We start from the raw sequence: 10894 nt of genomic DNA, 5'->3' as shown, positions 1-10894 counted from the left end.
CATAACCTGTCTCTTCTCTCTGCCACCCCTGCCCCAACTTTTTTATACCTTATACCACACCCACCGCCACCTACGCTTTGATCCAGTCTTTTGGCAACTCAAACCAGACACTCCATCTCTTAGCCCCAAGTGTTTTCTCCAGCTGTCCCCCATGCCTGGGATGCCCTCCCTCCCCATCTCTGCCTCTTGGGTTCCCTGGCTTCCTTCAAACCCCAACTAAAGCTCCACCTTGTACAGGAGGCATTCCCCAGTCCTTCTTCATGTTAGTGCCTTCCCCCTGCTGATTATTTCCCATTTGTCCCACATATAGGTTGTTTGTACACAGCTGTTTCCATGTTGTCTCTCCCATTAGATCGGGATCTCCTGGAGGGCAGGGACTGTCTTCCGCTGTCTTTGTGTCTCCATCATTTAGCACAGTGCTTGGCCTCTAGTAGGTGCTTAATAAATGTTTACCAACTGAGAGACTGACTTTGCGGCTAGACCCTCCCTTCTGCCAAATTATCAAATTATTCATATGTGTACATGTCTTCCCCCAAATGAATGCAAACTCTCTGATAGCAGGAGCTGTTTCATTTTGTCTTTGTGTCCCTTTTGTTCAGCACAGGTTCTGGCACATAGTAGGTCCCCAGTAGATGCTTACTGATGGAGCGTACAATTGAAAACACAATTTTAAAAGCCTGGTAGCCTTTCTCCCACAAAACACAAGCACTACAGAAAAGATAGAGAGCACATTCCATCCCTTCCCATTTGCCAACATCTTTTTTTAATGACAAAGAAGCAAAACAGAAGCTAATGACTTTTCTGAGCCTACCTATTGGGAACTTGGCATTTGGCTCCAGCTTTGCCGCAGGTCCAGGTGAGCATCTGTCATCTGGGATCCCAGGCACGGTTTCATTCGAGCCATTCAATTCAGTTCAATTCAGCAAACCTTTATTAAGCAGGCACTGGGGATCCAAAGATGAAATCAGCCCCAAGCCTTGCCCTCTAGAATTTCAAGTCAGGTGGGGAAGTGTTGATTCACAGCCTAGCTCTCAAAATTCCAGAGACCCACTCTCAGCAGCCACTGCTCTGGTGGGAAAAAAAAGAGACCCTTGCTTCCCAAAGTCCCTACAAAATCAGAACCAGTCTCTCTCAAGGACCAGATTCATAGTCAGGAAACTTGATTTTGAATCCTGGTCCAGCTTTTTGCTGCCTTCATAACCTTGGACACATAAATCACTTTAACCTCTCCGGGCCTCAGTCTCCTCTCCTGTAAAATGAAGCAGTTGGACTTGGATGGTCTACAAGATTCTGGTCTCTGGCTCCAAATCCAGGGCTCTTTTTGAGACAAGCTGCCCTTCCCTTCTTGGAATCCTGCTCAGGCAGGCAGCAGACTTTCTTATTAACAGATCCCTCTGTGATTAACCCTGATTCCCTCAGGCTAAGGCCCAGATCCAGGTGCACCCATGTAGACCAAGATCCATGCATGTTCTGGACTTTACCCAATCACAACATCCCTAGTTGGTCCCCCTGCTTCCCTTACGGTCTGGCCAGGCTCAGGAAGTAGGCCTTCTTTCTTGGCCCTTCCTTGTTCTTCCCTTCTCCATCCCAGACCCTCAGCACTGTCCCACCCCCCCACTCCCAGCCCCACTTGCTTCCTAGGATTATAGCTCTAGAACTGGAAGTGACCTCAGAGGCCAACTTGTCTAACTCCTCTCTCTCTCTCATTTTTCAAATGAGGGAACTGAGACTCAGAGAAGGGCAACGACTTCCCCAAGGTCACCCAGATACTAAATGATAGAGGTGATATTCAGACCACTGGTCTCCTTTACAGTCTCACTGCCTGGCTAGATAAAATGCCCCCATTTCTATGTCCCTGGTGAGGTCCCTTGTTCAGTTTTCTTGACTGAATTCTTTTGATTTGTCTTTTCTATTCTCAGCTCCAGATTCTGTCTCTCTTCTCCAGAAGCAGGTCAGCTCGTTGGGCACAAGCACAATTCAGTAAGTGCTGATGAAGCATCTCCCATATAGAATCTGGGGATGACAAAAACAGTCCTGTCCTCAAGAAGGTTACAGTCCTTTGGGAGTATGCAACATGTACAGTCTAAGGAAAAACCAAGTTAACACAGAGAAATTTCCAGTTGGGCCAGCATGCAAATAACTGGGGGGATCAGGAAAGGTTTGGGGAAGGAGGCAATGATAATAGAATCGAGCATTTACAAAGCACTTCACAAATATTTTCTCATTGTCTCCTTGCCTGGGGAGAAAGGTGCTCTCTAAGGGCAGGGACTGTCTTATGCCTTTCTTTGTACCCCCAGCAACTAGCCCAGGGCCTGCCACATAGGAAGGGTTTAATAAATGCTTGTTGACTGAATGATTGGTTGACTGTGTCCTGCTAGACGGCAAATGACCAAACATGCATATTCCTGCAGGGCCCAGTTCCTTTTAGTCCTTCTTAAATACTAGGTTGAACCTTTCTCACTTTCTCTGTCTCCCAAATTGCTGTGTGAATGGCAGTCAGGAGTGTCAAGCTCTCAGCTAGCCTAGCTCAGATGCAGCCTGCGTGAGATTTGATGCCCTTGCCTAGAGCCCTGGATTTAAAGCTTGAAGGAACCTCTAAGACTCCCTGGTCCAGCTCCTTCATTTTACAGGTGAGATGGAGAGGGGGGACATTGACTTGTCCAAGGTCACACATCTAGTAGGTAGAAGATCTAGAATTCGAATCTCGGTCCTATGACTCCCAAATCCCATGCTTTTGCCACTGCCAGTATCTGCTGCCAAGGCCCCTTCCTAATGTCCTCTCCCTGGGCGCATCCAGAGGGTTGTCCCTCCTGCCCCACCAGCATCATGTGCCCCTCCACTGATCACATCATTAACTCCCCAGTCTGGGGAGGCAATATCTCAGCAGCTGCACAACAATCCATCAAACTGCCAGCCAAGCCTGAATGAGCTCATGCCCTTGATAGAAAAGTCTGACTTTGCTGGTTCCTTTGGTAGAGGCTGGGCTGGAGTGTGGGGGTGGCTCACACGGGCAGGGAGCATTGATGGGGAAGCACACAATGAGCCCCAGCTGGCAGAGGAAAGCAACCCACTCAGCCTCTACTGACCCCCAAATTAGTGCTGGGCTGTATTGCTTTTCTCCAGCAAAATGAATTTCAGAGTCTTCCTCAGGGAATACATGAATTTTCCAAATTGAATTGAATCACATAATCTCAGAGCTAGAAAGGACCTCACACTTCACCTACTCCCCAACTTCAACAGGAATTCCCTCTGCAAAATCTTTGAAGACTGCTCACCCAGCCTCTGCTTGTAGATACCCAATGATGGGGAGCTCACTACCCATTCCCGCTCTTTCCATTTTGGAACAGCTCTAATTAATACTTTTTTCTTATTATTACATAATACATTTATTTCATTTAATATAATATATTACACATACATTATCCACATACCATTAATACATTTAGTCCAAAGACCTTAGGGTATTTATCCCAAGACCTTGCACACAGTAAACCCATCATAACTATTTCTTGATTTTGTTCACCTCCATTTGGGGGGAGGGACAAACAAATAAATAAATGAAAAGCCATTTTTAAAGCACTTAATGGCTAGGCTCTGTGCTAAGCACTGGGAATGCAAGTACAATCCCTTAAGGAGCTTATATTCTAAAAAAGAAAATTATACATATAGGGAAGTGAGAGATGGGGAGGTGGGGTTGGACCAGGAAGTCACTGGAATGGTGAGTGGAGCCAAGTGGTTGCTCTGTCCTTCCCAAGGGTAATAGTGTTGATTTGATTACTATCCCTAGAGCAGGAAGTAGAAAGGGAGAAGATGAGTTGGGAGAAAGGTATACTTGGGATGGTATCCCATGAAGACGGTGGAGCAGCCTTCTAGGTCTAGGTATACACTAGAGATTGAGAACTCTCTCCAATCAGGAACCTGGGGCAGGATGGGTAAATGCAATCACAGTCAGCTCATAATTAGTTGTGCTAATGATTTGAGTCTCCATTTCCTAATCTGTATAATGAGAGGAGCAGGGATGGCTTCTGAGGTCCCTTCCTGGGACTGTGCTCCATGATCCCAAGACTGTCATAACAGACTTAGAATTAGGAAGACCGTGTTATGAGGTCCTCTCCAGTTATGACATTTAGTGTTCGAAAGTGCTTAGAGTTTTGACATTCCGTAATCTTAAAATTCTAGTCTCAGCCCAGCTCTTGAAATCCATGGTCCAAAGACCAAGGAAAACAATTTTACCTTGCACCTTTCTAGTGCCTCATAGTTTTCAAAGAGCTTTTATTCATATTTATTTGTATTTATCATACTTTTCATTCACATTTCTAACTTGTATTTTCATTTATATTTATCATGTTTTTCAGTGATTAGTGGAGGACATTTAGAATCATAGGATCATCGATTTCGAGTGGGAGGGGACCTCAGAGGTCATCTTGATCAAGCATCTCATTTTACAAAAGAGGATACTGAGGGTCAGAGAAGCTAAGTAATTTTTCCCAGAATCACACAGATAATAAACGGCAGAGCCAGGATTCAAACCAAGGCCTTCTGTCTTCAAATTCAGGGCTTAAGGAGATCTGGTTTGAAATAACGATCTTTTAAAGAGAGAGGTGAGACCCTTTTCCATACACACAATTATGAACGTTGAGTTTTATAAAAGGACAAAATAAATGGAGAATTTCATTTAAAACACACATACACACAGAGAGTGAGCTAGAAGGACCCTTGGAGATCCCCTAGTCCAGAGTTCATTTTACAGAGGAGGAAACTACAGAGCAAGGATTTGAATTCAGGTCCTGAATGGTCCAATGCTTATTCCATCTTCTCTCTCTCATACACACACATGCACACGCACACACATCACACATCACACAAAATCCAGTGGTCTTTCTACAGCAACAATAGCATCTTACAGTGCCTACCATGTGCCAAGTGCTTTACAAATATCATCTCTTTTAATCCTCGTAACAAGCCTGGGAGGTAGGTGTCCTTATTAACCTCCATTTTACATCGAGGAAACTTGTGCAGATGGAGATTAAGTCATGCCCGAGGTCACTCAAAGGCATGAGGCCAGATCTGAACTAGCTCATCCTGGCCACTGCAACACCTCACTGCCTCAATACAATATCCTCTAGGGCCAACATTCCATAATTAAAGCAAAAAACGGCAATATCCTTGGCCACTGAAGTTTTAGGGCTGCGCCTTTCAAGAGTGTTGAATGAGGAATCAGAGTGCCTGGGTTTAAATCCTGTCCCTATTACTTATTAGCTGCATCACCTTGGGTTAGTCACTTCTTTCTAAGCCTTGGTTCTGATCCTCTGTAAGATGAAGGATTAGACTTAGGCAACCTTAAAGATTTTTTGACACCTTCTCCTAGCCTGAGGATCAGCTTCCCTGGGATAGGATGTGTCAGTTTCATCACAATAGGATTTGTAAGGTCAGAGACCATAGCCCCCATCAAACTGGAGGCAGATTAGTTTCTAGATTTGACCTCTCCAAGAATCAATACTTAATCAAAACAGAAACCCTAATCACCCGCTCCACTTCCTTCTTCCTACACGTCTTAGCTTTGGGCTCAGGAAGCCTTTTGTCCATCCAGATCCAGAATGTTTTCAAGGAAAGCTCATGCAAGGATGGATTACTAATTAACCAAATCTTCACCCCTGCATCACTTCGATAATGCAAAAAAAGCAAAAGAGGCCTGAGGATGACAGAAGATTAAAAACTCAGGCTGCTTAACAAAATTATTTGTCATGAGGCTAGTGGAAAATGCACACAATAACCACCATAACCAGAAAGGTGCCAGACTTTCAGAATCATTCCCAGAACCTCTGTTGATTAAATTGGAAGCTCCATGTAGAGGTTACAGTGAAAACAGCCCTGATTTCAACCTTCTACCCTTTAAACTCTTTCACATGCCAGACAGGGGTAAGGGGAATCCAAATAAGATCCAAGGTTTCCAAAGATTCAAAGGCCACAGAGCATTTCAAAATGAAACCCAAACTCCCCATCTCTGTTAGCCGAGCCTTGCAGGAGGCTAGAGATTCTCAGAGGTATAGGTGAGAAGGGCATGCTGTTCAGTTGTGACAGATGATGTAAAAAGCCTGGAGGATGAGGTAGAGTGATGAGTTCATGAAACAGTAAGTAGGGAAGTTTGGCTGGAACACCAAGCATGTGCAGGAGAGAAGTGTAAAGGAAGCTTGGAAAGGTAGGCTGGGGCCAAATGACAAAGGGCTTCAAGTGCCAAACTAATGAGTTTATATTTTATCCTAAAGGTAATAGGGGGCCTCAGAAGCAACTTGAGCTGGGGAATGCCATGGTCAGATCTGTGCTTTAGTTATATCAGTCCGTGTGGAGCTGTGTGGAGGATTGGACAAGTGAGGGACTGGAAGATGAGTCAGATTAGGAGGCTGCCGTAATCTTTCAGGTGAACGGTCATGAGGGCCTGAGCTAGGATGGTGGCCTTGTGAGTGGAAAGAAGGGTCAGATGGGAGGTGTATTGTGGAAGTAGCATCCAAAAGGCTTAGCAACTGTTTCAGAGACTGGAGAGTTAGCAAGTTGGATGAGTCAATGAGTTAAGCCTGACTCCCAGGATGCCTTGGAACTGTCCAAACAAAGCTTGCCTGGGTAACCATATTAGAGCAGGGGAAAAACCCCAGGGAGGGAAACAGTAGGGGAAACAGAGTGAGTTGGGTAGGAGACGGGATGGGAAGGTGGGAATGGAGCAGGGAGAAACAGCCAAGGACACGATGGGAGAGCTTTCAGCCCTCTGCTCTGCTTAGCCTCCCATCACTCGCAGCTCACTTAGGGGAGAGGAGGCAGGAAGGAGACAAGAGAGCAGGCTTCTTCCACCCCAAACTCCCTGAGACTCTCCCATAGGCCTCTCCAAGGACCCCACTAGGCTATTTTTTCCACTAATGAATACAGTGGGGCCTGCAGGTGGCTGGAAGCCTGTCCCTGTCGGCTCTCTGTGAGAGGCTTCATCCCTTGTATGAGGTCGTACTGTACCAAGGCCTTGAGAGGGACCTCAGGCTGGGGAGATGAGCATCTGTTCCACCAGGGCAGGTTGGCCAAGACACTAGAGGGGCCGTCAAGAAGATTAGGTGAAAAAAATGAAGCCTCTATGGGGTATAGAAAGCAGCTCTTATGCTCAGGACTCCTAGCATAATGGATAGAGCATTTGATTTGGAGCCAGGAGGACTTGCCTCAAAGCCTCACTAACTGTGTGACCCTGGGTAAGTCATTAAATTTTCTGTGCCTCAGTTTCCTCATTTGTAAAATTGGGAGGGGGCTAGGAAAACTAGACTCAGTGTTGCCTAAGGTTTCTTCTAGCTCTAAATCAAGGAGCCCATATAAACTTTTCACTGTGCCACTCTCCTTTGTCCTCAGAACTTTCCCTGTGAGGAAGGCAGGTCAAGGATTACTGACTGCATTTTAGAGGTGACAAAACAAGCTCAGAAAGGGGAAATGATCTTCCCAAGGCCATACAGCTGATTTCACTGTAGAGTAGGATTGGGAGCAGAATCCTCAGGTCCTTACGACCTATTCTAGTTTCCAAAATGGTCCAGCCTGTCAAAGTAGAGTCAAGAGAACCATGATCACGATGACTATAGTAATATAAATAAAATAAAAGACAGAGAAATCAGATCATACGCTGTCACGTTTCTGGGGTCCATACCGTATAGAATAAGACACTCTTCCTTCTTCTCCCCATGGAGATGGCAGGCCGCGTGGAGGAGGACGGGTGCCAACGCTGACCATCCTGTCAGACACCGTGCCTGTCATTTGTTTCGTTGTTTCTCTTCACAATAAGGGAAGGCCGGGAGAGGCCATTGGGTAGCCATGGGCATCACTTAAAGCATTAAAAACAGCTAGTCTGTGGATGCATAACTTAGGCCTTGAAGGGTGGATAGGGAAGATGGAAATAGGCTGAAGAGGAGGAGGAGGAGGGCACAACCTTGTGAGCAAAAGAAGGAAGGAAACAAGCATTCGGTAAGTGCTTGCGATGTGCCAGGCACAGTGTTAGGCACCTTACAAATATTATTTCATTTGCTCCTCACAACACCCCTGGGAGGCAGGTGGCCTTATTATTTCCACTTTACATGGGAGGAAACTGAGGGCGAGTGACTCGCCCAGAGTCGCACAGCTAGTGCCTCGTCCTGGCGTCGGATCTGAACTCAGGTCTTTCTAACTTAAGTCCAGAGCTCTATCCACCAACCGCCTCTAAAACAAAGGCAGAGAGGTAGAAATAGCCAAGGTTTGGATCGGCTATTTCTTTTTTTTAATTTCTTTATATTTTTAGTTTACAACACTCAGCTCTCTAAGTTTTTGAGTCCCAAATTTTCTCCCCTCCTTCTCCTCCCCCTCCCCCCCAAGACAGCACGTAATCCAACGTAGGTTCTACATATACCTTCACATGGAGCTTATTTACATAACAGTCCAGTTGTAAAGAAGAATTATAACCGAGGAAATGAATCCTGAGAAATGGATTGGCTGTTTCTAGGAAGGGAGAAGAGCAGGGGAAGGAAGAGAAGATAAGGGGTAGGTCACTTATTAGCAGTGTGACCTTGGGTAAATCCTCCCCTGTTCTGGACCTCAGACTTCTCATGAGTAAATTGAGATTAGAGGACAAGCTAATGACTCTTACAAGGATCTGACAGAGTCTGGACATGGGGTAGAGCAGAGACTGTTCTAGGCTTGGTGTGAAGAGACCTGGGAGACACTTATTAGCCAGGTGATTTGGGGCAAACCAGTCCTCTCTGTACCTCAGTTTTTTCCACTGTCAAATGGGAATAATCCTTATATGACCTGCCTTACCAGGCAGTTGTGAGGAAAGTGTTTTATAAACCTTCACATCGATTCACTAGACATTTATGAAGTGCTCATTATGTGGCCAAGAGCTCTGCCAGGCACTGGGGATGACAAAGCCCCAAATGATCATCATTTGACCTCAAGAAACTTACATTCTACCATATTAGAGGCAAATTGCCACCACTGTTATGTCTGGAACCCGTGTAGCAGAACCTTGGACCACAGGCCCTGGCTCACCATAGTGTCTCCCCCACAGTCCCAGGCTCCCAAGAGAGGTGGAGCGGGCAGAAGGCAAGGCCCTGGGCCAGGGAATGGTGCTGTGGTGCAAATCAGTGGTGTCAAATTCAAGTAGAACTAGGGCCACTAATCTGAACGTAAGGGTCTCTTTCAGGCTGTCAAAACTATCGATATGGTTTTAAAACGTAATGTTATCTATGTTTTATTGTATTTTTATTTATTTTGTTAAGTATTTCCCAATTACATTTTAATCTGGTTCTAATTGAGTGTTGTGGGCCTACAGACTGGGTGGTTGACATCTCTAGCTTAGTGGATTTGGAGTAAGAGACTGTAGTGTGAATACCACCTCTGTCATTTAATAGCTTGTGACTAAGGATAAGTCGGCTGGATGAGGTGATCTTTAAGGTTCCTTCTGGCTCTAAAATCCAATGATCCTATCTATACACCTTTTGAATCTCCTATTCTCTAATCTAAACACATCCAGTTCATCTCAGCCCTGCCAGTTAGATAAGAGCCAGCGAAGAGGCCAGAAGGACATCAGCTTTAAAGTGGGTAATGGAGGAGTTGGGTTTGGCCAATCGCAGGGCCTTCTTCTTGCACAAGAGGCAGTTGTGTTAGGGTCATCCAGAAGCAAGACTGGTTAACCCGGGAACCAACCACCCCCTGCCCTGCCATGGCTAGATTGGGGACATTTTAGTGTTGGGTCCCTTGGCTCTGTAAATTGGAAATTTGGGGCCCTGGGTTTGTTGATTTTCCCTTCTTTCCCATAGCTCCAGCTAAAGTCTTTTTTTGGAAAATCCAACCTCTGTTTAAGTTGAGCTAGGAGACAGAAGGGGATACCACTCCAAGGCCAGGAAGGCTAGCAGACTCAAAATCCCTTACAGTCCTGGCCCAGGCTGGTAGCCTCCATCCTTCATTTCCCCAGAAGTTGAATATATAGGCTCATGAGAAGAGAAATTATAAGGTTTATCTAGTTCAACCCCTTCCTTTTCCCTTTTTTCCAGATAAGAAAACTAGATTCCAGAAGGGAGAGATGATTTGCCCAAAGTCACAAAGGAAAAAAGCAGCAGAGTCAGAATTCAATCCCAAATGCGTTGACTCCAAATCTAAGGAAAAGTGAGTGGGGTTGGGGTTCATCTGAGTGCCCTGCTCCTTCCTCCTTCTAGATCTGGCTAGAACAAGGCTTTTCAGAAGTCTTGTTGTTAGGTCCATGAGAGGGACCCTCAGAGGCTATCTAGTCCAGCCCTTATCACAGGGACTCTTCTGTGAAGCATCTTGAGAAGTGGTCCTTCAGCCTCCACTGAAAGTTTCTCATGAGCTGCCTCTATCTTCTTAGCGATCTCTCTGCCCAAGTGCCCCACAAAGCTTCCAGTCACCAAGCTATCAATCAACACCCGTCACAGACTATTATGACACTTCCCCAACTGATTTCCCATCTCTTCCTCGATCTACCCTGCACAGGTCCAACAGATACTTCCTGATCTACAACTCTTACCACATCTCCCCCTTGCTCAAGACCCTAAGGAATATAGATTCTAGACTTGAATGGGACCCTTTCCCCCTAATCCAATCCCCTTATTTTACAGATGAGAAACCTGTGGCCAGTAGAGTGAAGTGACTTGTTTAAGATCACACAGTTATCATAGCCAGGTCCTAGTATCCCAAATTCAGTGACTCTTCACTGCCTGCAGAATAGAAGTCCGTGGTCCTCTGTGACCTGGTCCCAACTTAATTTTCCAATCTAATGTCCCACTTGTTCCCAACACTAATGCTCCACTTCTCATCTCCCATCCAAAGCCTAGCTCATCCTACACATCACAGAAGAATGATTTATCTAACAGTGGTTCAAGTTAGA

Source organism: Trichosurus vulpecula, chromosome 3 (genome assembly GCF_011100635.1).
Source record: "Trichosurus vulpecula isolate mTriVul1 chromosome 3, mTriVul1.pri, whole genome shotgun sequence".
NCBI lineage: Eukaryota > Metazoa > Chordata > Mammalia > Diprotodontia > Phalangeridae > Trichosurus > Trichosurus vulpecula.
This window is presented reverse-complemented; position numbering follows the sequence as displayed.